Source organism: Dermochelys coriacea, chromosome 2 (assembly GCF_009764565.3).
Source record: "Dermochelys coriacea isolate rDerCor1 chromosome 2, rDerCor1.pri.v4, whole genome shotgun sequence".
In the NCBI taxonomy this organism is placed as follows: domain Eukaryota; kingdom Metazoa; phylum Chordata; order Testudines; family Dermochelyidae; genus Dermochelys; species Dermochelys coriacea.
In genome coordinates this window covers 81761428-81784734 of record NC_050069.1, presented here as the reverse complement: position 1 = coordinate 81784734, position 23307 = coordinate 81761428, and the positions used below count along the sequence as shown (strand labels likewise).

Below are 23307 nucleotides of genomic sequence, written 5' to 3'. Positions count from 1 at the left end.
CTAAACTACTCAGAGGGGAAACTTCGGTTCCTTTTACAAGACACATCCTTACTGCCATTATAGTCAATGAAGCCTAAAAATGGCAAAAAAAAAAAATCAAAATCAATAAGCACAAAAAGCTATTTTATTTTTGTTTAGGCAAGTTGTGGTGATACTGACCTACCAGCACAGTATCCAGTTTTATGCTCTCATGGTCACAGAATGATGATATCCAAGCAGAAAACTGGGTATGGGCACATTTTGATGAGCTGTCAGTGTGGAGTTTAGAACTGGTACTGTACAGTGCCACAGACTAGTTAAAAGCTCAAATTTTCAGGCTAAACTTACTGAGTACATCAATTACAAGTGATATAAACAAGAAAACATAGGTGATCTCTACTAAGGGAAATAAGGAAGCTTCTCTGTGTAAGGTTTGGTCTTTAAATATTAGCTCAGAAGGCAGTAACAGTAAAATACTGCCCTAATGGGGGGAAGAAAAAGCTTCTCTAATTGTGTATATTAGGTAGACTACGCAGGCAAGGTACCATCTTTTACCAGACCAACTTCCATTGGTGAAAGAGACAAGCTTTCAAACTACACAGAATTCTTCCCAATTGTGCATAGTGACTTAGTTGTTGGGCCTATTGCTATTAGTGGCATCATGCCTCCAGAAAACAGCAATGAATTCAGAATGCCATGCTAAATAGCTTCATAAGATAATACTGTCCCAGTCAGCACTATCTATGTGGGTTATTCTTGCGATAAGTATTTTCCTGTGTAGTTGGGACTTGGCTGGGCATTCAGTGGTCATGTCATAATAGCACAGCTTCAAGAGGGTGGGAAAGTATGGGAACCAGTGCACTGTTTCTGCTTGTATTATCGTTGCCCCTGAAAAGTATTCCAAGATCTCAGTTGATCACTGAATTTAGGGTTCTGCACTTCATTTATATTCCATAGATGGTAGAGACACACCCCTCCCACACACCCAGATTTAAAAGAAGGTATGGGTAGGAAGTCATAGAATTTCCTGTCCCCTTGCTCACAATTTATAAGGTGATTCAGAAAGATACTGCACCAGTGTAAGAATTTATTCTACTTAATTGAGACTTGCTGAATTGGGATTGTCTCCCTGGAAACTGATTTAGCCTAATGAGAATGAAATAAGAAAGCTATTTAATCAGTACAGTATTAGCATCAATTCATCTTAATAGGTAGCAATTTAGCTAGTGCCAAGTTGTTAAGAGGTATAAGTGTTAAACGGATCTGAAATGCTAAGCTCTGGTCTTTCAATACATAAGGTGACAAATATTCTGTAATATATTTGACTGGGTACTCAGAAGGACTTTGTCAAGGGAGGCTGGGGATTCCAGTCCACGGTCAAGGGCAGGTGGGTTTCAGTGGCTTCAGTCAAGGGTATTAGCGTTCGGGGGCATCCAACCAAAGAATTTTAGACTATGGTGTTAAGAAGCTCCATTAGCATTTATAAAAGTTATGCTTTTTTTTGATAAAACTAAAGCATGAACGAAACATTACTGTTGAGAAATCAAACAGTCAGAAAAACAAAGTAAAGGTCAAAATCTCAAATATACACACTCCAATCACCTTGTGCATAATTATATCTTAAAATATGATAGAATCATAGAATCATAGGACTCGAAGGGACCTCGAGAGGTCATCTAGTACAGTCCCCTGCACTCATGGCAGAACAAAGTATTATCTAGACCATCCCTGACACTTGTTTGTCTAATCTGCTTTTAAAAATTTCTAATAATGGAGATTCCACAACCTCCCTAGGCAATTTATTCCAGTGCTTAACCACCCTGACAGTTAGGAAGTTTTTCCTAATGGCCAATCTGAACTGCCCTTGCTGCAATTAACTTCTTGTCCTAGCCTCAGAGGTTAAGGAGAAAAATGTTCTCCTTACTCCTTGTAACAACGGTTTATGTACTTGAAAACTGTTATCATGTCCCCTCTCGGTCTTCTCTTCTCCAGACTAAACAAACCCAGTTTTTTCAATCTTTTCTCATAGGTCATGTTCTCTAGACCTTTAATCATTTTTGTTGCTTTTTTCTGGACTTTCTCTAGTTTGTCCACATCTTTCCTGAAATGTGGCACCCAGAACTGGACACACTACTCCAGTTGAGGCTTAATCAGTGAGGAGTACAGCAGAAGAATTACTGCTTATGTCTTGTTTTCAGCACTTCTGCTAATACATCCCAGAATGATGTTTGCTTTTTTTTGGAATAGTGTTACACTGTTGACTCATATTCAGCTTGTGATCCACTATGACCCCCATATCCCTCTCCGCACTACTCCTTCCTAGGCAATAATTTCCCATTTTTTGTGTGTGCAACTGATTGTTCCTTCCTAAGTGGAGTACTTTGCATTCGTCCTTATTGAATTTAATCCTATTTACTTCAGATCATTTCTCCAATTTGTCCAGATCATTGAATTTTAATCCTAACCTCCAAAGCACTTGCAGTCCCTTCCAGCTTGGTATCATCCACAAATTTTATAAGTGTACTCTCTATGTCATTATCTAAATCATCAATGAAGATATTGAATAGAACTGGACACAGAATGGATCCCTGCATGGATCACTTGATATGCCCTTCCAGCTTGACTATGAACCACTGATAACTACTCTCTGGGAATGGTTTTCCAACCTGTTATACACCCACCTTATAGCAGCTCCATATAGGTTGTATTTCCCTAGTTTGTTTATGAGAAGGTCATGTGAGACAGTATCAAAAGCTTTACTAAAGTCAAGATATACCATATCTACTGCTTCCTCCCATCCACAAGGCTTGTTACCTGTTGAAGGAAGCTATTAGGTTGGTGTGAAATGATTTGTTCTTGACAAATCCATGCTGACTATTACTTATCATCTTATTATCTTCTTAGTGTCTGCAAACTGATTGCTTAATTATTTGTCCCATTATGTTTCTGGGTACTGAAATTAAGCTGATTGGTCTGTAATTCCCCGGGTTGTCCTTATTCCTCTTTTTATAGATTGGCACTATATTTGCCCCTTTTCCAGTCCTATGTAATCTCACCCATCTTCCATGACTTTTCGAAGAAAATCACAAATAGCTCAGATATCTCCTCCGTCAGCTCCTTGAGTATTCTATGATGTATTTCATCAGGCCCCGGTGATTTGAAGACACCTAACTTGTCTAAGTCATTTTTAACTCGTTCTTTCCCTATTTTAGCCTCTGATCCTACCTCATTTTCTGTGGCATTCGCTATGTCCAATTGCTACTAAACTTTTCTGGTGAAAACTGAAACAAAAAATTCATATAGCACTTCTGACATTTCCACATTTTCTGTTATTGTTCCTCCCCTCCCCATTGAGTAACGGGCCTACCCTGTCTTTGGTCTTCCTCTTGCTTCTAATGTATTTGTAGAATGTTTTCTTGTTACCCTTTATGTCTCTAGTTAATTTAATCTCGTTTTGTGCTTTGATCTTTCTAATTTTTCCCTATATACTGTGTTATTTTTTTTATATTCATCCTTTGTAATTTGACCTAGATTCAATTTTTTGTAGGATTCTTTTTTGAGTTTCAGATTGAAGAACTCTTGGTTAAGCCAGGGTGGTGTCTTTATATATGCTTTTTCTTCATATAATAACATTAAAGATGTTTGTCAGTTAATACAACAAACAAAAATATAAGCAAAGCTGCTAACATTGCTTAGACTAGAGCTAAGGTTGGCTAATATTTCCCATTATAAGGTCTTGTTTTCAGTTGCTTATAAATTAGCCAAACTCTAACCATTCAGAGTGAAATTTGTCATGCTGGGTATCTGCCTCAGGTTGAAAGCTTTTAGAAAGTGTAAGCAAAAATATTTCAGCTATTTTGAAGAATGAGATTTGGGGGAAAATACAGTATTTTGCCCATGTTTAAAACCTTTGTACAACCTTTATTGAGAAGTTCTAGCATGCTCATGCTTTGGAGCATGGATTTGAAATTTGACAGTGGGGTTGCCTTAGTGACAGGGATGTGCCTTTTGCTATTCTTGTGAAACACACACAAATTTGGCTAAGTTATAAGCCTTTAGAAAAGTTTCAGAGTAGTAGCCGTGTTAGTCTGTATTCACAAAAAGAAAAGGAGTACTTGTGGCACCTTAGAGACTAACAAATTTATTTGAGCATAAGCTTTTGTGAGCTACAGCTCACTTCATTGGATGCATTCAGTGGAAAATACAGTGGGGAAATTTATATACGCACAGAGAGAACATGAAACAATGGGTATTACCATACACACTGTAAGGAGAGTGATCACTTAAGATGAGCTATTACCAGCAGGTAGGGAGGGTGGGGGGAAGGAAGAAAACCTTTTGTGGTGATAATCAAGGTGGGCCATTTCCAGCAGTTAATGAGAACATCTGAGTAACATCTGACAGTGTGGCTGATATGATTAGGCCCTATGATAGTGTCCCCTGAATAGATATGTGGACAGAGTTGGCAACGGGCTTTGTTGCAAGGATAGGTTCCTGGGTTAGTGGTTCTGTTGTGTGGTGTGTGGTTGCTGGTGAGTATTTGCTTCAGGTTGGGGGGTTGTCTGTAAGCAAGGACTGGCCTGTCTCCCAAGATCTGTGAGAATGATGGGTTGTCCTTCAGGATAGGTTGTAGATCCTTGATGATGTGTTGGAGAGGTTTTAGTTGGGGGCTGAAGGTGATGGCCAGTGGCATTCTGTTATTTTCTTTGTTGGGCCTGTCCTGTAGTAGGTGACTTCTGGGTACTTTTCTGGCTCTGTCAATCTGTTTTTTCACTTCAGCAGGTGGGTATTGTAGTTGTAAGAATGCTTGATAGAGATCTTGTAGGTGTTTGTCTCTGTCTGAGGGGTTGGAGCAAATGTGGTTGTATCGTAGAGCTTGGCTGTAGACAATGGATAGTGTGGTGTGATCTGGGTGAAAGCTAGAGGCATGTAGGTAGGAATAGCGGTAGATAGGTTTCCGCTATAGGGTGATGTTTATGTGACCATCACTTATTAGCACCGTAGTGTCCAGGAAGTGGATCTCTTGTGTGGACTGGTCCAGGCTGAGGTTGATGGTGGGATGGAAATTGTTGAAATCATGGTGGAATTCCTCAAGGGCTTCTTTTCCATGGGTCCAGATGATGAAGACGTCATCAATGTAGTGCAAGTAGAGTAGGGGCATTAGGGGACGAAAGCTGAGGAAGCGTTGTTCTAAGTCAGCCATAAAAATGTTGGCATACTGTGGGGCCATGCGGGTACCCATCGCAGTGCCGCTAATTTGAAGGTATACATTGTCCCCAAATGTGAAATAGTTATGGGTGAGGACAAAGTCACAAAATTCAGCCACCAGGTTAGCTGTGACATTATCGGGGATACTGTTCCTGACGGCTTGTATCCATCTTTGTGTGGAATGTTGGTGTAGAGGGCTCCTACATCCATAGTGGCCAGGATGGTGTTTTTAGGAAGATCACCGATGGATTTTAGTTTCCTCAGGAAGTCAGTGGTGTCTCAAAGATAGCTGGGGGTGCTGATAGCGTAGGGCCTGAGGAGGGAGTCTACATAGCCAGATAATCCTGCTGTCGGGGTGCCAATGCCTGAGATGATGGGGCATCCAGGATTTCCAGGTCGGGATAGAATACCCCAGGTCGGGGTTCCAGGGGTGTGTCTGTGCGGATTTGTTCTTGTGCTTTTTCAGGGAGTTTCTTGAGCAAATGGTGTAGTTTCTTTTGGTAACCCTCAGTGGGATCAGAGGGTAATGGCTTGTAGAAAGTTGTGTTGGAGAGCTGCCTAGTAGCCTCTTGTTCATATTCCGACCTATTCAAGAGAACCTATTCAAGAACCTATTCAAGAAAACCTCCTTTGTCAGCCTTTTTGATTATGATGTCAGGGATGTTTCTGAGGCTGTGGATGGCATTGTGTTCTGCACGGCTGAGGTTATGGGGCAAGTGATGCTGCTTTTCCACAATTTCAGCCCATGCATGTCGGCGGAAGCACTCTATGTAGAAGTCCAGTCTGTTGTTTTGCACATGCTCAGTAGAGACATATTACAGTTTGGCAGATAAATTCTCTGAAGATTCTGTCTGCACTTATCATGTTCTAGTCTGGGGCTCCAGGAGCAATGCAGGACTTTCCCTGCAATTGCTGCTCCTGTCTGTTGCAGTGCAGGGTACTGGAAATGAGAGCAGGGAGGCTGTCTTTCCTGTGCTGTAAATGTTCCCTCTGCCGGCAACTGTGGAAAAATAACATGAGATCATGTAAGTAAAGCTGTATCTGTGACGTTGCACCCCATAATGCTTTATAGAAGTATGCTTATGAGTGTAAATATGTTTTATGCTAGATATGCCATGTAACATATCCTTACAAAGGTTATAGTCTACTGAATGTATTCATCCTATTCATATGCATGTTTCATTTTTATATCTGAAGTTCTGAGTGTTTGCTCTATGCTCGTATTTAAAGTGTTTGCTGTAGGAAGCACATAAGGCAGATTTGGTCAACATAGTGTGAAGGGGTATTCAGGTAATTGGGAGTACTTAGCTAACAATGGACCTTGAGAGATGCCAATCCAGATCTGAGCTTTCCTGGGAATATTCAAACTAACATTAAACAATGGCTTTTGCCCGTAAAGAACTGAGTCATGCATGGACATATGACCTGCCCATGTGACTCCAAAACTCCATCTTGTAGCTGTGATTCTGCACTGGAAAACATAAGGGTTTCCACCCACAAAAGAAAGACTATATAAGGCCCTGGGAAAACCCCTCCATTTTGTCTTTAGCTGGCTCAAGAGATAGCCACTCCACCCCAAAGAGATGCCTGAAAGAAACTGGGACAAAAGACAGTAACTACGGGGGAGTGAGTGATTGTTGGACCCAGACTAGGAAGGAGTATAGTCTGTCAAAGAAGCTTATTGGAACATCTCTGAGGGTGAGATTTACCTGAATTTAGTTTCCTACTGTATTAGGCTTTGACTTGAATGTTTTTGTTTTATTTTGCTTGGTACTTTACTTTGTTCTGTCTGTTATTACTTGGAACCACTTAAATCCTACTTTTTACACTTAATAAAATCACTTTTTAACTTATTAATTAACCCAGAGAAAGTATTAATACCTGGGGGAGCAAACAGCTGAGCATATCTCTCTATCAGTGTTATAGAGGGTGAACAATTTATGAGTTTACCCTGTATACGCTTTATACAGAGTAAAATTGATTTATTTTGGGTTTGGATCCCATTGGGAACTGGGTATCTGATTGTTGGAGACAGGAGCACTTCTTAAGCTGTTTTCAGTTAAGCCTGCAGCTTAAAACAGGCTTAGAGGTAGTCTCAGCACATCAGGTGGCAGTCCCAAGGGGGTTTCTGTGACTCAACCTGTCACAGTATCATAATGCATACTCTTAAGGGCCAAATTAAGATTGCCCAGGCAACCTTAATTCTGGCATTTTATAATTTATCAGTGTGCGGAAGAGTTGGTGGCCTATTGTGGTCTCTGTCTCTGCCTGGCACTGCCCCCTATCTCCCACATCCAGGCCCTTTTCTTTACAGGGGCTCCAGAAACATCCAATCGCTACCCATATAGTGCAGCTCAGTTTATTCAGACAGTAAATTCAAAACAAAACTTAAGAGTCCCAAAATCTGTTCCAAGGTATGGCTCTTACCTCAGAGCCTGGGTTTAACTTGCAGCTGTCCTACAGTGCTCAGAGCCAACTGCCCTGTAGACATTCCAGAATCAGCTCCCCCAAACAACTGCTTCAGGTCTCTAATAAAGAACCAGCTGCTTGCAGTTCCCTCCCCATGCCAGCTGTCTCTGGTTAGCCAGCCTGCTCCAAGCTTCAAGTCTTGTGCAGGCAGCTGCTCATTCCCTCTTACTCCCTTTGCTTCCTCACATATTTGCCTCCCACAAACAACTCTACTTCCAAGTGGGCCTGTCAGGTCACTTACTCTGTGGCTTACCATCCTCAGCTCTCCTGGGCAGAAAGTCTGCAGTATGACCATGGAGCATCTGTGACAGTATCACTCCCAAGTGTCTGCATATAAAATAAATTCTTGTGAAAAACTGGGGCTATGCAGTATGGGTTGGTTACAGGTTTTTAATTCCTTTGGGGAGACCAAGTTACTTGGCATTGGTCTGTTTTCTTAATGAGATTGGTAAGGAGAGCCACTAGCAAGGCAAACTCAGGCACAAATCACTTATAATACCCTGTAAGAAATACCCAAACTTGCTTTTTTTGTGTTCTCAATGAGTGTGCTGGCTAGGGCCGGGACACCAGGCAAACTAAAGGGCATATTAACAGACCAAAAAATGCCTATGCAGGTTGAGAAGGCTATTTTAGCATAGGAATCCAGGGACAGTGGGATCTGCCAATAGCCCTTAGTTAAGCCTAATGTCAAGCCTGGCCCAGTCGACTGAGGTCATTAACTCAAGGTTATAGCATTATTAGTCCGGGAAGAAACCCACAAAACATGACAAGCAGCTCTTTCACACACACCCCATTATTACTTTGCAAGTATGCCCTCTTTCAGCCAACAAAACTGTTTATGTAGTCAGAGCCCCTTTTGACCTCACCCACTGTTGTCATCCCCAGTATGTATTTTGAATCAACATACCTGTGTGATGAAGCAGTGGGAGTGACAAGCCACTGGACCCACCTCCACTCCCCTCTTCTATGACATCGTATTTTCCCACTGCTTGTAATGCTAGTCCCTCAGACTTCTGCCTTTAAATCCTCTCTTCTCTATGCCAGGCTCACTTTCAAAATATGAAAAAGCAAAGACTAACTGGTGGTAGCTATACTAATGACCAGCATTCATAGTTTCAACATGCAATCCTTTCATACCAAGTGTAGTTCCTCTCACACAGCTATTTGAGGAGATGGTAGCACTAGAACTGCAGTTTTTCCCAGTAGCATAGGACACAGCTTTTAGACAACAGCTTGCTCTTTTGTACCCAAACTCTTATCAAGATCCATCTGTTTTTAGAAAAATACTGCCTGATATTTAACAGAGGGATTTAAAGGGAGTTCTCAAATTGCTCGCGAAGGCTGATGGGGGTATAATTCATTGTACAAGTAGTATCTGGACCTGTGTGAGTTCCATGGATGCCTTTTTGCATTCAGCAACTGATTTGAGTTGTTCTCCACTCCTGCTGCTTCTGTTCCCAACTCATGTGTTATCTCCTCCCTAACCTCCTATGTCTCTGCTACTTCTCTGGCCAGTGCCATCTCCAGAGTACATTCATTAACATTACTTAACCAAGCCTTTTGTACCAAAGACCCATATATTTCCCAAACATAGCAGACAGAGCAGAAAATCCTGGAACATGGCTAGCATTTTATGGTAGACTTCTTTGTCACCAACAAAGGGGGCAATGTTATTCAAGAAATTCATGAATGGTACTATGGCTGCACCTGTTGCTTTGGTCTTTGGTGTTATGCAGAACCTTGGTGCTGTAAGAGATTCTGTTGCCACTATAGGCAGAATTTGTGGACATTTCCACTGCTTGGTGAACTTAACTTTGGCATAACTCACTTGCAGGTTTAAACTAGTGTAAATGGTGAATTCTCTGTAACTTGAAGTCTTTAAACCACGATTTGAGGACTTCAGTAACTCAGTCAGAGGTTATGGGTCTATTACAGGACTGTGTGAGGTTCTGTGGCCTGCAGTGTGCAGCAGGTTAGACTAGATGATCACAATGGTCCCATCTGACCTTAAAGTCTATGAGGAGGAATATGTTCCCTGTGTCCTGACACTTGCTCTCACTGCTCTGGAGGATGATTAGATTGTGCCTCCCAATATTGGCCACACTTGCTCCAATAACTTAGGGGGAATAGGGGATCACTGATTTCCTGACATGCATGGAACCACACAAAACTTGGCAGGTAGGGTAGAGGGAATAAGTTTACCTGTCCCCTTATACCTTAAAAGAAAAGAAAATAAGCCCAAGTACACAACTGGTCTCCATTCCCTAATCATAATGGCCACTTTCCACTGGCTTCCCAAGCAGACCTTCTGGTTCTTTTAAACTGTTTCCCCTTCCTACGAAGCCCAACCCCTGCACCAGACATCAGCTGAATGGAAATTTTGTTGGGAAAAAGCAGGGTCTAGCAGCAGCTGTGCAACAGTCAGCGATACACCGTTGGCACTATAGAAATATGCCATAGACACACAACTGACTTGATTCAGTTATACTATATGATCATTGAAGTTATACATGCTGAATAGAAAGTGTGCTAGAATCTTCACTCTGTCAATAGCTACTAGTGGTGGACTATGTTCCGCCTATGTGCATGTCCATAGATGTGCTGTACAGCTGACATTGGGTCAGTGAAATGGTTCAGCATAAACAGTAAGTGTTCATATCCTGTATTAGACTTTACTGAGCTGTGGATGGGTGTGATGCAGCAAGGGTGGGCTGCAGCCTGAGAACCATGGGAGATGTGCCCCAAGGGTTGGTCTGGGGGCCGGTTTTGTTCAATATTGTCATTAACGATCTGGAGGATGGCGTGGATTGCACCCTCAGCAAGTTTGCAGATGACACTAAACTGGGAGGAGTGGTAGATACACTGGAAATTAGGGATAGGACACAGAGGGACCTAGATAAATTAGAGGATTGGGCCAAAAGAAATCTGATGAGGTTCAACAAGGACAAGTGCAGAGACCTGCACTTAGGACGGAAGAATCCCATGCACTGCTACAGACTAGGGACCAAGCGGCTAGGCAGCAGTTCTGTAGAAAAGGACCTAGGGGTTACAATGGATGAGAAGCTGGATATGAATCAACAGTGTGCCCTTGTTGCCAAGAAGGCTAACAGCATTTTGGGTTATATAAGTAGGAGCATTGCTAGCAGCTCGAGGGACGTGATTATTCTCCTCTATTCAGCATTGGTGAGGCCTCATCTGGAGTACTGTGTCCAGTTTTTGGCCCCACGCTACAAGAAGGATGTGGAAAAATTGGAAAGAGTCAAGCGAAGGGCAACAAAAATGATTAGGGGGCTGGAGCACATGATTTATGAGGAGAGGCTGAAGGAACTGGGATTATTTAGTCTGCAGAAGAAAAGAATGAGGGGGGATTTGATAGATGCTTTCAACTACCTGAAAGGGGGTTTCAAAGAGGATGGATCCCGACTGTTCTCAGTGATAGTAGATGACAGAACAAGGAGTAATGGTCTCAAGTTGCAGTGGTGAGGTTTAGGTTGGATATTAGGAAAAACTTTTTCACTAGGAGGATGGTGAAGCACTGGAATGGGTTACCTAGGGAGGTGGTGGAATCTCCCTCCTTAGAGGTTTTCAAGGTCAGGCTTGACAAAGCCCTGGGTGGGTTGATTTAGTTGGGGATTGGTCCTGCTTTGAGCAGGGGGTTGGACTAGATGACCTCCTGAGGTCCCTTCCAAGCCTGATATTCTATGATTCTATGTGTGTCACTGGGCAAGATACCAGGTATTAGTGGCTTCGGAATCTGGCATTTCCCTCTCATAAATTTGTAGGAGAGGACCTCAGATGTCTGAGAAGGGTTTATCTATGCAGGTAGGGCCTTTGGCATCCAAATACAGGGCTCTCTACCTGGATTGGTGAGGAGGGGAAAACAACTGGAAGCAGAATCCTTACCTGCAACCAGACATTCAATTTATGGTGGATTTTGCCATGGGAGTATTGTCACTTACTGTGTATTTAGTCAGTTTTTCTTGTAGTTAAACTAGCTTCTATGCACTCAAATAAATCCTAAGCACTGGAGTTGGCCCTGATCTATGGCTCCAGAACAGTTTTTTACTGGTCTCTTTGGTACTGAAGCAGCGGTATCCCCCAATATAATAAACATTTAAACAGTGGCCAATGCCAGGTGCCCCAGAGGGAATGAACAGAACAGATAATCATCAAGTGATCCATCCCCTCCCGCCCATTCCCAGCTTCTGGCAAATAGAAGCTAGGGACACCATCCCTGCCCATCCTGGCTAAATTAGGAAGAGATTTGTAGTTTTAACATTAGTATTTTACCTTTACCAGCCTAGGGGCTCACAGTGGTCCCTTCTGGCTTTAGAATCTATGAACCTGTTCACTTTTGTTGGGCTAGTTTGTTCTTTGATGTGTAAAGGAGAGGAGAAAGCATACAGATGCTATCTATCCGTGTAGTTTTCCCTTCTTCACAGTGCTCGCACACAATCTCAAATGCTAATTACCTTTATTTATTAAGAGGTGCATGTAAATCTATACGTGATACAGTTTAGGGATTTTAGACTACTGATACATGTGTGTGACTCGAGTTCAAGCCCATTAGAAAATAGACCCCCTAAATACTTTGGTGATCTTTTGAAGGTTTAAAATAACAGGATACTTTTAGTATCAATGTTTAAAACTGTTTAGACGTTTAAAACTGAGTTGTGTTTGGTGTATCAGAGGATGGAGATAGCTGGCTCCACGTTGCCTTCTGCTCTGGTCGCAATGTCCCCAACATATCTAATAGGGTTTGGTTGAACCTCTCTGGCTGAGGATCACCTTGCGAGTGATAAGGCATTGTCCTAGAATCAGGATGAGCTCCACCCTGACATCTAGTAGTGCAAGTTGTGGAAAATAACTTCAGGGGCTGTTCTCATTTGCATAGGCACACCCACCCCACCTAGCATGAGCCCATAGCTGCCCAAATGATCACTTTGGCTGCTGTGGGATCCCCAGTGTCTCTGTTATTGGGGCAGGAAGAATAAATTGTTATTATCCTGATTATGTGAATTAAAGACAGTGGAACGGCACTTGGTCTTTTGTTATGATGGAGGGACTCACCATCAACTAAGTAGCACTTGCTAGGCAAGGGACATGGGTTCAAAAACTCAGTAAATTGAGAGAGGTTGGGAATAGGTATTAGTACCTGGTTGTGTGGGCTTTTTGTGAGTGCCTAAAACATCAATTGCTCCCTCTCCCCCCTGTGGAATATCCAAGCTAATTTTGGGTCTATTAAGAGTCTAGCTACAGGTGCTGAGCTGAATTTGCTTTGGGCTCAGGGTGTACCAGCACTGAGGCTCCCACTACTACAAGCTTAAATCACCAAAAAGCTAAAATTACTGAGTACTGTGTTAAGTAGCGGGGAGCCTGAAGATATATTGCGGAGCAGTTTGTGGGACGGCTGGAGTGGCTTGTGGACTGGCTGGTGGAGCAATTCATGGGATGGCGGGAGCTGCTTGCGGGATGGCTGGTGGAGTGGGGTGGAGCAGAGCAGGCCATGGGATGGCTGGCTGGTGGAGTGAAGCCCTATGGAGTGAAAGGGTAGTCCGCTTCAGATCACTCTCTCTCTCTCTCTCTCTCTTTGTCTGCAGATGAACTTTTGGGCTTTGGGGTTGTTGGACTTTTGGGACTTTGGGTGATCTTTGGGTTGCTGGACTCAAGAACCAGAGGGAAAGGACCTGGCCCAATCTGCTGGGGTGGGTCTTTGCTCATGGTTTGGTTGATGAACCCTAGTTGTGGTGTTTTCCCAATTTAATGCTGATGTTGTTTACCTCATGTTATTAAGGATATTCTGCTACACCGAGACTCTGTGCTTGCGAGAGGGGAAGTATTGCCTCTTTGAGGCACCCAGGTGTGTGTGTAAGATTTTCCCAGATCACTGGGTGGGGGCTCGAGCCGGTTTTGCATTTGCTTTGTTGAGAGGGAACCCCTGTGTACTGAACCCTGCCCTTGCTGATATCAACTCAGCCTGGCAGAAGGATTACAATGAGAATTGATGGCACTACACACCTTTCAGCCGGTGCTTGGAAAATCACAGGGTTGGTCCCAAACACTTGAACAAGAAAGAAAGGTCTGGATACTCTGCAAGCAGCCGGCCCCTTTGTGCTGCTTAGGTGACACACAGGAACCAGATTCTGGCTAGAAATGGCCAGTGAAGTATATCCCTTGTTGTGGGGAGCTACCCAATCATGTAAGCTTGGCAGAAGCTATTTCTGCACCAGCTGCCATCCACACCAGCGTAGAAGGCATGAAGTGGCATAACTCTGATCTTCTATTGGCATAAGGGTGCCTTATCTGACTCTGGGGACAGGTTGATGCTAAATAAGAGAGCCAGGAATCAGGGAACCACATCCAGCTCCTGGACAGCCTCCACCTCCCCTGTGCTGAGCCAAGTACAAACTCTATTTTGCATACAAACAATATACATTAGTGGCACTCTTTAGACAGCTTTCTTCCATTGGTAATAGATACAGTACTTACCTTTATTACAATATATCATAGTCAGCCCTTATTGCCACAAGTTGTAGTATACTTCTGAGAAAGGAAAATAATTCTGTATAAAAGGTAAAGAAATATAAAGGGCAAAATCCTGCCCATTCTTATACAATTGTCTTACAAGAGCCAAGTCATCACACCCAAGTACCTAAAACACCTGATCCAAAGCCCAGTGAAGTCAATGGGAATCTCCTATTGATGTCCATTGACTTCACGGGGCTTTGGATTAGGCCAAAAGCAACCACATGCAGAGGGAATTGCATTGTGGCTCGCAAGAGTGCACTAATAGATAAGCCCCAATAATGAGACAGGACACATACTACTGCAACCAGAGGCGTAACCTGCTGCAACAACTAGTGGGAGGAAGCACTACTCAGTATGAACAAGGGTTGCAGTTTTGGGTCTTAAATGTATTTTGAAAGCATTTTATGCTAAAAAAAATCCTCACTGAACTAAAATGATTGGAGAAATTTATTCTTAGACTACCATGCTGCTCAGTGACCGTAGGCTCGTGTATAGTCAACAGTTATTAAATCAGCTGCTGCACATAGATGCATAGAGGATGCCCTGGAATGCATGTCACAAATACGTAATCAAGTGTCTACCAAGAGAATCACTGGATTCTTATTTATTACAAAGTTCTATCTCTGGAATACATCAGAGTGGAAAATAGAAGGATTTTCCATGCTTCCTTATGGACTCACTTATGAAAAAGGTGCCTTTGTTGCTGTTCATAACTATCTGCATTTATGAGTAATGGAATTCTTCCTCACATGTAAGGGTAAATGGACAGTATTATGGCATAATCAACAAGGATTTATTTCAGTGGTGCTTTTAGTAGGTGAAACGTAGTTTGGAGGTTATCTTGAAGATCAAATCCCTAGTCAGAAAGCTATATTGTTGCCTTCATTTTCCTTTCTCAACCCCATGAAGGCTTAATTGGCATTGTAATCTTCTAGCTTTTTAGAATGTTCTTTCTTGTAGCAGTCTTTTCTTTAATGAGCATTTCCTCAAGGGAATTAATTATTACCTTGACTGGTGTATTCATATGTTTCCATCAGGAATTTTATAAATTACCAAACTCTTGACAAACTGTGCAACCATAAAAATCACATGGAGTCTCTGTACCCACATCTAACTCCATTAAATTGGGTGTGTTTTGTTTTGTTTTATGCCAAGGTCTCTCTCTCTCTCCCTGTTAAATGACAATGTTAAAATTTCAAAATGTTCAATTGCAGCTAATATCTAATGTGAATGTGCTGTGGCATGGTTATGGATTTATAGCATTGACACTATGGGAAGAAACACATGTCATGGAGTGAGATGAGTTCAAATGAATGAAGAGCTTCATCACTGCTTGAGCATAATTTCTGCAGAGAAAATGCTCATTACAGACCTGACTCTTCTACCTTGTTTACAGTTTATGCAGAGCTTTCAGAAATACTCTAACTGTGCAGCACTCTGTGGGGAAAAATAGTCACAGTATCAGTCACCATATTAACAGGGGGCCAAATCCTGGGCTCCCTACTTCAGTCGACATAAGGAGTCAGAATAACACAAAGCGTTAAGAGTGTGACTTTGCGTCAAATACCAAGGAAGTGGTAGCACACAATTGTGCTGCCCCAGAAGCAGATCAGGGGCCAGATTATGAGTCAGAGTCACAATCCTGCCCCTGATTTCCCCCTTGCTCCAGAGGAGAGGTAATATACAATGGACTCTAAGCTTAGCACAAATTAGTACCCCTTCTAAGATGGCCAGCAGGTTCCACCCACTCCCTGCCTACGTAGTCAGGAGGTGATGTAGTGGTCTTACTGAGATTTACTTGTCAAATTGAGATACGAGTAGCCCACACAGGGGAGGAAAGAGGTATCTCATACCACCTTTACACCTCTTTACTCCCCTGGGTGAGAATGTGCTATGGATCACAACTGTGTAAGGACCTCAGAACATGGCCCAAGGATACAATGGTAAAGTAACAGCATAGTAACCCATAGCAAGAAAAATCAGTAATTAAGGCTGCCACGTCATTTTTAATTCATTCCATGTTATCTAATTGCAGCATATATAATACATAGGATCATGCTATGCTGGATGATATCAATGCAATTACTGAGTGCAGTGGCATGGTTTAGGACAGGCTGTCTTTGAATTTCTTTGTGTGAGTAGATGGCACTCCCACCCTGCCAAAAATATGTGACACCATAAGGTCAAACTGACTCTTCCCTAAGACGTAGCTTTACTGGTAACCCAAATAACACTAACAGAATCTAAACTTCAGCTGATGCTTTCTTTCCAAGCCTGATTGTACCTAGGGTTTCCTAAAAGATTGCCCTGTCCATGCCCTTAGTTTTCTTGGCCCAGAGGGTCACTCCCACTTTTCTGAGATCTGATGGAGTTAACAAGCCACACACCTACTTCAGTGAGTCAGGTCAATAGCTTTATGTAGGATGATGAATCCTGCTAAAAGGATGGATCAGAGGCTGTGTCCTTACGCTTTTGCCACTGGGGGCTTGTCTTCACTGCAGAATTAACTCAAGTTATAACTTGAGCCATATCCACACACTAAAACCTTTAACTCAAGTGCGATGGTGATTTTAACTTAGCCCCTCAGGGTATAGGCTAATGTTCGAGTTAGCACAACTTGGCAGTTGCTAAAGTGGCCACACTTCGACATGGACGCAGACTAGCTCCACTGGAGTTCCACTAATTCTCCCATATCTCCCTATAATTCACCCCATGTGCTTGGAAAAGACAGATAAGTTCTCCCACAAGTCACTGGGAAAGAATTCATAAATTCATAAATTCATAAATTCGACTCAACTCACTGCAGTGCAAAGAACCAGGGGATATGTCCCATGGTTAGTGACTGATAAAAGTAATGCTGCGCTAGTGTGGTAGTGCTGGTAGTCAGTGTGGCCACTCTCACTCTAGCGAGGGAAAGTCAGGTGAAGACACTTTAGTATAGATGACTCGGGTTAACTGTTCAGTGAGAACATTTCCTTGGAGGCACACATTTCATGTTACTTTAGGTTAATATTATTTGGGGGAAACAATTATAAGTATTTTACAATTATCAGGACAAATCCTGGCCCTCTTCTGTGCAGGAGTAAGGGACATATTAGCCTTTGACTCCCACACATATGTTTTATGCTATCTAGGTGCAGTGTTGCTTGTGTTTAAGGTATTAATAGTCTCTTTTTTATGCCTTCAGTACGTTAAAAATTGAGTCATAGGAGGGATATCTGATGTCTGTCTGCCCTGAAAAGTACAGCAAAAATCTGAACAATGGTAGCAATATAAATATATGATTTCATAACACATATGCAATGGGGAGATATCCTTTTTAACATTCATGTCAAATGTTTCATATTAGGAATTGTACAGCTTATATGCCTATTCTTTACAATTTGGCCTATATTATTGTTGCCCCTTTTTGATCTGAGCAGTTAATCAAAGTTCAGAGTTGGGAGTAGAAATTGAGATGGATTCTGATATTTTCTTTGAAGAAATCTTGCTTATTTAGAATAGGGTGACCAGATGTCTCGATTTTATAGGGACAGTCCTGATTTTTGGATCTTTTTCTTATATAAGCTCCTATTACCCCCCACCCCTATCCTGATTTTTCACACTTGCTGTCTGGTCACCCTAATTTAGAAGGACATTACAAAGGCCTTCTTCTCCAAATGCAGCAGCAACCAAAACAGGGGATAACTTCTTTGCTTTCAACCCCCAGGCAGTTTAGCCAAAACAAGGCCCAAAGCTTCTCCTGGGTCATATTATGCTTACAGGCTCCTACTTGGCTTTCTTCAGGCTCTCTGTCTTTCTCTGGTTCTTTGTTCTCCCTTCCCTCAGAACAAACACACATCTTTACCCCCAAAAAATACTCAGCACAAACCCCTCTGCCCATACATTCCAAAACTCCTTCACACAATCCTTTTGTATTAGGTAGGGGTTTATGCTTACCTTATCCTTACCATTATGTTAATTGAAGTTCATAGTCATCAACCTTCATGAGGTTTTAACTCAAACTTTAACAAGATTTCCCCCAGCTCCTAACATTATTCTGTCTTTAGCTGTACCTAAAATAACTACTTCCCTCCATAATTTCCCACCATTGCTAACCCTGGTTCAATTCTGGCCCCAATAGAGAACTGAAGTGGAAAATATTTATCCAAACTTTTCCATATTTTAAGATTGGGTTTAAGTTTAGTTCTAGAAAGGGACATTTCAAAGTGGTGGTGGTGGTGGGATTTTTCTGAACAAATCCACCCATCCATATTTTCACCAAGAATGACTGATTTTTGGATAGCATTATGTGTTAACAAGTAAGGAGGGAATAATGCAAACATTACTAGTGAAAGATAGCTAGAGAAATCTCTTTTTTAAAAAAATTAAGGTCTCCTCCCAAGTGTGACTCTTTCTACATGACTTTGGATTGCTCAGTCCTGAGGTGTAGTATAGGGGAAGGGTTTGAAGTTTTTTGAATTTGCATGTCTTTGGTAGTCAAAGACAAAGTTCTCTGTCTTCTATATATTATGGGGGCACACAAGGAAAAAAACACCACACACACACACAAAATAAGCCTAGGGCATTTAATATTTTATTCTCATGAACAAGCTATAAAAAAAATAATCTTGTGATGTAAACCAGTCAGTTTGCCAGCCTGAATTGAAGCACTAAACCAAGTGAGGCAAATTGGTTTCCAGCAGTTCCGAAACAAACCTCAGGAGATGGCTGCCTCAGTACAAGCAAGCTAAGCTGTGCTTTACATTTATGGCATTAAAGTCCAAACCTCACATCAGTAAATGAGCATCTGAGGAAAGCTAATCAGAACTCGAGGTAAATAACTTTAAATCTGCACTGTACTGATTCTGAACTGGATTTTTCTCTAAAGATTTATTAAGTCTTGAATGTCCAAAATGTATAGTGGAGTAAAATTCATTATGTAGTGGTACTGGTCTGGGTGTCTGGACGAATCATTCCAGGCAGAAGAGTGTAGATAAAATACAGTGGGGTATGCAACGGTTTATTTTTCTCACTTTGCTCTGTGGAGAGCGAATGCAAACTTAAACTGCTTTAATGTTTGTTTGGTTTGACTCTTAACTCTTTCAAGTTAGGCTCAAAACACAGTATGCACTAGTCACATCTTATGACTAATTATAAAGGCAGAAAAATATTAATTCTTTCACTACTGAGTCTGGAGAATCACTGCCTAAGGATCATCTAGAGCAGGGATGGCCAATCTGTGGCTCTGGAGCCACATATGGCTCTTCAGCGGTTAATATGCGGCTCCTTGTATAGGCACCGACTCCGGGGCTGGAGCTACAGGTGCCAACTTTCCAATGTGCCTGCGGGGTGCTCACTGATCAACCCCTGGCTCTGCCACAGGCCCTGCCCCCACTCACCTCTTCCTGCCCCCTCTCCTGAGCCTGCCATGCCCTCGCTCCCCACCTTGCCCCCCCAGAAGCTCCTGCACACCATGAAACAGCTGATCGGGAGGTGCAGGGAGGTAGGGCTGATTGGTGGGGCTGTGCCGGTGGGCGGAAGGCGTTGGGAGCGGGGGGAAGGGGAGCTGATGGGGGGCTGCTGATGTATTACTATGGCTCTTAGGCAATATACATTAGTAAATTCTGGCTCCTTCTCAGGCTCAGGTTGTCCACCCCTGATCTAGAGGAACTGTCTCCTTCATAAATTGTGTACACTAAAGTTTTTACACTTACTTTAATAGGAGGCATTAATTTGACAGAGCTCTGTTATTAGCAGCCTGGTTTCTGTTAAAAGTCTGTTCATTTATGTCTTTTTGTGTGAGGATTTTATGTCATGGATCGTATAAATCACATCAGGCTACTTGGCATAAATGTTCTTAGATGAGATGCAACAAAGTTTCATTTGGGTAAATTGTGTTTTTAGCAAAAGACCCAGTTAAAACAGGTTTGGGTTAATTTCAGATTGCCTTTCCCACTTTTAAACCTGTTTGTGAGAGAGACGGTTATGACTGTGGATGGAGCGCGGCTAGAATTGCCAACCCTCCAGGATTGTCCTGGAGTCCCCAGGAATTAAAGATTAATCTTTGATTAAAGATTATGTCATGTGATGAAACCTCCAGTAATACGTCCTGCCAGAACTGGCAACCCTAAATGCAGCTGGGTGGAGAAGTAAAATCAACTCAATCTGGGGCCAGCATGCAGGACTGCTGCAGAGATACACCCCCTGCAGCCACTGTTGTAACCTATGGGCTGGACAGCAGCTGCAGCTCCTCCACACTAGCTGTTGGGGTGATTGGGGCTTCTGGATCAACATCCTTATCCTGTCCCACTGCCAGCTCCAGGGTTCACACAGGGGAAAAGAGGTGGTGGTAATTTTCCAAGTTCCTCCCACAAAATAATCTCTGCCCAGAAGAAGCTGCTCACAGTAGACGGTGCAGATGTTCAGCAATATGATTATGTTCTCTGGGCTTGGCAGCTCTCCCTCAGTGGGGTCTATGTATACCCATGAGCTCTGCTGGGCTTCTCCCGCTTGGCTCCCTTTCGAGGGGGCACCAATGCCCTGATGGACTCTGCTACGCTCCTTGAGATTGGCTTCTTCTTGATTGGGGGTTGGAAAAAAAGTAGCTGTTTCTCCTAAGCCCGCTCCCTGATGGTGGCAAAGTGAGCTGTCACACACAGTAGATTGTGCAGTTCTTTGTAGTATTATCCCCCCCCACCTTTCTCAGATACGTGAGGAGCTGTGAAATTGTTAACAATGTTGACGTTTAACGTATTATCATTAGACATGTGAGTTCTCACTCACTGCAATGAATTGGGCAGGTCACATCTCTCAGTGCTATTGTTCTAGGTTCTGAATGTGCAGACAGATATCACTGCAGCAGCTGCACTCAGTTTTTCAAGTTTTTCTAGCTATTTCAGCAATCACAGAAGCTGGAGACTTACTTTCTTTTTCAAATGACAGCTTAGGTTCACATTGAAAGCTGTTGGTATGTCACCCTGGCCCATACCCACTGAATATGAGCCTTTCCCAGTGTGTACCAATTATAGTTTTCTGCATCCAACTATGTGGGACTACTGCAAAGATTCTTTCATCTAAGGGGTATGCAGGCTCTTTCTGAGGTCTCCCTGCATGGCACCAATGGGTCTTCAGTAATGCAGAAAGCCCAATGTTGGGCCTGGCACCACAAATGAATTTTGTCCTACATGCACATCCCAGTCATTTTTATGCAAGCTTGTGCAGAGAATTTTGTACAAAAAGAAATACTGCCATTGGCGAGGTAAATATGTTCACAAAGAACTCTATTACATATTATACACCAAATCCTTAGGTCTTGCTGAGCTGTGCTCAGTGCAAGACCTGTTGCAAGTGGAAAGTAGCTCCAAGGCACTTTTCCACACACTCCCAGTGCTGGGGCCAGGCAGGAGCCAACTCAGCCGCTGGCAGAATTTAAAGCAGTCTAAGAACTACTCACATCTACCTGGCCCTGCAGATTGGGTGTGAATGACAGTTGTAGCTCACGAAAGCTTATGCTCAAATAAATTTGTTAGTCTCTAATGTGCCACAAGTACTCCTTTTCTTAGTGCACATTAGTGTGCTGTGCAGTAACTCCCCCATGCGGATGCCACTGGCACAAACTAAAAGGTACCTCGTTTGTGTTAACATAGTCCTAAAGAGGACTACATTAAAATGAATTAGGTACCTTTTACTTTACATCCACAGCGTCTGCATGGGGGAGTTATAACGCAGCATTCTAGCATGTGGCAATTCATGCCCCTGTAGTCCAAATGGCGGGGCCATGCAGACAAGCCTAAATTACACCAGAAATAACAGTTCCTTAGAGACTGTTCCAGTAGCTAGGAGTTTCTGGAATGCAGTATGCTTTGGATACCCCCGGCCCCACCAACACCTCCAGATTGTCCTGACAAGTCTCTGAAGCTGGGTGGAAGTACCAAAAGTGGGAGGCATAGATTCAACTACACTGGTTTTATGCCAGCTGGGAATTTCCCAACACCAGAGGAAATCCCATAGACCTGTTTAGGGCAGCTTTCCGCGCAGCTACTTTGTGCTGCCTGGATAGCACTAACCAGCCAGACCTAGGGGCCAAGCACTGGTGCCTAGATGCTAGACTATAATACTTATTATTATAAAGATTTAATTGACATTGCATCAAGTCTGAATGAAAAATTCAAAAATAATGGAAGTATCAAGTTAACATGCAATTTCATAGTATGTATTACATGCATTGTATGGCTGCCAGAGAAAATCCCATTTCAATGGTGAGTTGGTAATCTGATACATTTTTAAAGGCCATTCGTCCTAAGAGATTATGAATTTATATTGCCTTAGGTTGTATTCCATCATTACAAAAGTGCTAGAATCCTCCTTAAAGTTTGTTTTACCTGTAGAAGCACTGGGAATTTTGTCTCCTACACTAAATTCACTAACCCTGGCGTTTTGACATTTGAGAAGAATCTTTGGTTTTACCTGCCGCAGGAAAAAAATTAGAAGCAGAACTTCTTTTAATAATGCAACTGGTGGTTCCACTTATTCAGTAGCCCCAAACCAATGACACCTTTCCTTATTTTATATACAATCCTCTTCACATATAAAGGTATGCAGTTAAATGATTAAATCAGTGATCAAAATGTATTCTCTTTAATTTAACTGAGACTTCTAACTGAGACCAGTTTGTTCCAAACATCTTCCCCCAAGATTTTTGAACATAGCATGTTCTGTGAGAAGGAGTAAGTGTGTAGAGGGAGGCTGTGTGTAACTGTTGCACATTATATTATTGCTTTATTGTTGTATCTAAAATAAGTAATTTTCATGTAGCCCTAGCATACTTCATTTCTACATTTCTGAAAGCTTTATGTCTACAATCACACTTAACTACAGTTTGGCTAATACCTCAGTATTTTTTCTGCGAATTTTTATTGAATTAATTTTTTTTTATTTTGCCTGCATTCCTGCCCCTTTTTCTGTTAGCTTTCCATTATCATTCCAGTGAATGAATTTTTTTGGCAGGAAGTTTGAAGAAACAGAGAATTTTGAGCAGATACAAGACAATATCTGAAAAAAGTGCATTTTCAGGTCACTGTAGATCTGGCCAAGAAGGGCTGACATGGACAAATCCAAAGGAAAGGGAAAGCTTTATCAGCC

General features: G+C 42.3%; 1 long non-coding RNA gene across 1 annotated transcript in view; it reads left to right on the top strand.

Moving 5' to 3' along the window:
* Positions 1 to 23307, top strand: part of LOC122458706 — a 40054-nt gene that overhangs the window by 14894 nt on the left and 1853 nt on the right. The window lies entirely within an intron of this gene.